Here is a 4,253-nt window from a genome sequence, read left to right as displayed (position 1 = left end):
TTTTCTAATATGGAGGCTATCCTTTCCATTCATCTGCTTTTATGCACTATTTGTGTGTATTTTTTTGTTTTTTTTGTTTGGTTGGTTGGAGGTTTGGTTCTTTTCCCAACATAAAGTCTGTAAGAATGTTTCTGGAATATTTCAGCATTAACGAATATTAGATAATAGACTATTCAAAGCAATGTGCAATTTCCCTTTGCTCATGTATTTCCTGGAGTTGAATGCTTGGTGACAGAAACCAATAAAGTCTACTGAGAAGTCTGAAAGAGCATGAGCTTCACTTTTGTGTGCAAACTTATTCTTCCCGTGTAGAGGAGCATAAGGATCACTGTTGCTGTTAAAGCCTTCTACAGCTGAAGCTGAAGGGCAGCGTGTCCCTGTGAAATGAGGGCAGTCCTTGTGAGAAGTGTCTGGAGAAGCTCTTCTCAGCCCAGATCAGGAGCATAAGAAGCAGATACTGGGTGGTACTGTAACTGCTGTATGGCGTGAATGAGGAGCTGCATTGCCAACTGTATGTGCTGATGATGGCTTACAGGTGGGTTTTTTAACAGGTTTCTGTGTTGCTGATTGTCCTGATTTCATGTGAATTGAGCTGACTTCCTTTGTAGTGGCTGATATGATGGTTTGGGTTACCCCTAGGAGGAAAAGCACGTTTAGAACACTGACTACTGAATTGTTGCAGAGCAGTGCTGCACAGAGCCAGGGACATTTCTGCTTCTCATTCTGCCCTGAGAGTGAGTGTGCTGGTGGTGCACAAGAAGCTGGTAGGGGGCAGAATGAGGACAGGTATGAATGAGGTATTCTGTACCGTGTGACACCACACAGAACAGGAAAGTGATTGTCCCCCTGTACACAGCTCTAGTGAGGCGCTGCACCTCGAGTACTGTGTCCAGTTTTGGGCCCCTTGCTGCAATAAAGACATTGAGGCCTTGGAGCGTGTTCAAAGAAGGGCAACAAAGCTGGTGAGGGGTCTGGAGCACGGCCCTATGAGGAACGGTTGAAGGAGCTGGGATTGTTCAGACTGGAGAAGAGGAGGCTCAGGGGAGACCTTATTGCTCTCTATAACGACCTGAAAGGAGGTTGTAGTGAGCTGGGGGTCGGCCTCTTCTCTTGTGTGACTAGTGACAGAGCTAGAGGGAATGGCTTCAAGCTGCGCTAGGAGAGATTTAGGCTGGACGTTAGGAAATACTGTTTTTCTGTGAGAGTGGTCAAGCACTGGAATGGGCTTCCCAGGGAGGTGGTGGAGTCACTGACCCTGGAGATGTTCGAGGAATGGTAGGATTTTGTGTTGAGGGATATGGTTTAGTGAGAACTATTCGTGATAGGTGGAAGGTTGGACTAGATGATCTTGAAAGTCTTCTCCAACCGCGGTGATTCTGTGGTGCATCCATTCTTTATTCTTTGTATCTGCAGGTGGTTGTGCATCACTTCTTTAGTATGTCTCTCTCTGTCTCTTATCTGTATCTCAATACCTCTATGACTATGTCTATGTGATTCTCAGTATCTCTACCTCTGTCAGTACTTCTGTCTCCATTCCTCCAGCTCTACATCTTTTTGTTTTCTCTCAGGAGTTGTACTTTGGTTTTGTATTCTGGTTCTCTCCCCCATCCTGCTGGAAGAGGGTGGTGAACAATGAACGTGTGGTGCTGAGCTGCTATCAGGTTATATAGTACAACACTGTTTTTGGTGTCCAACTTGTGGCCCAAAGGGCTGTGATAACCCAGATCTTATCCAAGCATGTTAAAGCAGAATTGTTGTATGTGTCATAGTAGTTTATTAGCTTCTGGGCACCGTGTTAGCTTTTCAATTATTTTTGGAATTCTCTTGGAGTGTTTTCTAGAAATGACTACATTTCACACCTTAGTTGCTATTTCTGTTCCCTGTTGTGCTGTTGACCATCTTAGGGGGCTGGAAGAAGATGATCATTTTGCTGTTAGATGTAACATCAAGTTCTGATGTGTTCAAGTTACTGCTCAGGAGACTCAGCGGGTGTTTGTACTGCACACTGTCATCATCTTCGTTCTTAGGGAACCATCTCTCAGACACTATGAAGAATTACATGTTTTCCTTTGTGTCTTTAGAGAGCCAGACTATGGCAGCGTGAACAGGCCATGATTTCCTCCATTTCCTCACTCGTCTTTCTCCTTCACCTACCCGTTATCTTTTGGCCTAGTTACAATAGCTCTTGAGAATGTTAAATGTCCTTGAGATGTTCAAACCAGCATGATCCTACCGCTGTGTCTCCTGTATTTGTTTCTGGTTTTGTTTACATTTAACCAACTCTTTATCAATACAACCCAGAGATGTGCCCTGTTGCAGTGTCAGGCTGTGTGGGAGGATATTAGCAGGCCCCCGGAAGAGTGGGCACCAGCAGTGCTTTGGAACTGCAGTCCAGAACATGTGCAGGATCCAGAAGAATTGGCAAACTGTTTGCAGCAGATGTGTCATCACTCTGGCAATTGTAGAGAGACAGCAATGACTGCCACGTGCTGGGGCTTGGCCTATGCCTACTGCACCCTGATCAGTGCTATTCAGCACACTCAAGAGAGGGTAAGAGAAGGTCTCTAACTCTGATGACAGTGTGACAGGCCCTGCGGCTGCTCCAACTTCTGTGATAGGCCCTGCAGTTTCTTCAGCCCTCACTACAGTGCCTATGGTTGCTTTGAGGCCTGTGCCAGTTGCTGTGGTGGCTCCAAGCCCTGCTCCGTGCTCTGTGGCTGCTCCAACTACTGCCAAGGCTTGTAGTTCCTGCAACCCTGCTATGTGCCCTGCAGTTTCTCCAGCTTCTCCATCACAGCCTGTTTTGCTTCAAATCCTGTGTGGGGCCCTGTAGTGTCACCAGCCATCAAAACAGGCCATGGAGTCAATCCATTCCTAGGGACAATCCATGCTGTTTTTCAACTTCCAAGAGAGGCCTGTGGTTGTTCCAACCCATGCAACTGTTTCTGCTCATGTGACAGGCCTTGAAGTTTCTCCTTCCTCTGCAATAGGCCCTGTGGTTGCTCTTAGATGCATCACAAGCCCTATAGTCACTCCAATTCCTGCGGGAGGCCTTGGAATTTTTCCAACCGTCAAAACAGGCCCTGCGGTTCCTCCTGTTCTTGTGCCAGGCCTTCTATCTGAACCAGGGAACCATTTGTGTCACCATCAGTTGCCCCTGTACATAAGACAGTGACTGCAAGTTTCAACTTGTCGTCTTAATCCATAGTGGAAGAAGTAACTGTGTAACTCCTATCCATGTTGGAGGATTTATTGGAGTATGGAGTTCTTCATGGCTAGTTGCAGAAACCCCTGAAGGAGGGATGAATAGAGCCAACGTGCAGAATTACAGGCCATGCAGCTGGCTGTAGATATTGCTGAATGAGAAAAGTGATCAGTGCGTTATCTCTCCCCTAAGTCATGAATTGTGGAAATCCTCCCTGGGAGTGGTTACAACAATACAAGTTGTGCAACAGGCAGTGAAGAGGCAAATCCCTCACGTCTGCTGCATGGTACCTGTGAAAAGGTATTGCTGCCCACATGGAGAATGTGGTTACAGAAGTACATTCTGTAAGATGCTCACATTTCCAAGAGTCAAAACATTGAATGACATCTAAACAACCAGCAGGTGGATAAAGGTGCTAGGATTAAAGTGATTCAGATAGCTCTGGGCAGGTGACATACAAGATTTACAGCCCAACATGCCTAATTTTCCTTTCACACGCTTCTACACCTGAAGCTGAACAGCAACATGTCATTTTGAACAGAGGGCAGTCAGATTGGGAAGTGTCTTTAGAAGCTCTTCTCTGCCTGGATGTGTTCCTGACTATACTGGCACCACACATGAGGTTACAATAAGAAAGGTTATGGGTCCTCTCCTCTCCCTGAGGAGCTAAAGGCAATCAGGAGTATAAAGAAATGGATCCCAGGTGTCACTGACATTTTTACCAGACAGGACCGAGGATGTGTCAATGGAAAAATAAGGTGATGACAGTGCCTTCTTGGAGGATAGAAACACAATGGAGCAATTGCAGCTAAAAAAAAAAGAACAGAATTTGGCTCGTCCTTCCAACGACTGAATGATGAATCAAAAGGAGTGCAGTCTCTGTTCCGAGAGATGTCACTCCCTCATCTGTGAACATTTAAATGAGGGTGAGGAGGTGTGGATAAAGGCTTCAGTGCTTCCAGGTACATTGCTTGCAGCTGAGCTCCCTGAATCAGCCACCCCTTCTCACCTGGTGCTCAGCCATTGGTTCAGGATGTGACCTGGCTGA

At 46.2% G+C, this 4,253-nt stretch overlaps 1 protein-coding gene across 1 annotated transcript in view; it reads left to right on the top strand.

Annotated features, from left to right (window-relative positions):
- LOC104913214 (protocadherin beta-15-like) overlaps positions 1 to 4,253 on the top strand; it is a 26,769-nt gene that overhangs the window by 20,224 nt on the left and 2,292 nt on the right. The gene's annotated exons all lie outside the window — the stretch shown is intronic.

The sequence above is a fragment of the Meleagris gallopavo genome, chromosome 15, assembly GCF_000146605.3.
Source record: "Meleagris gallopavo isolate NT-WF06-2002-E0010 breed Aviagen turkey brand Nicholas breeding stock chromosome 15, Turkey_5.1, whole genome shotgun sequence".
Taxonomy (NCBI): domain Eukaryota; kingdom Metazoa; phylum Chordata; class Aves; order Galliformes; family Phasianidae; genus Meleagris; species Meleagris gallopavo.
The sequence above is the reverse complement of the archived record's forward strand: the minus strand, read 5'-3'. Positions and strand labels throughout refer to the sequence as shown.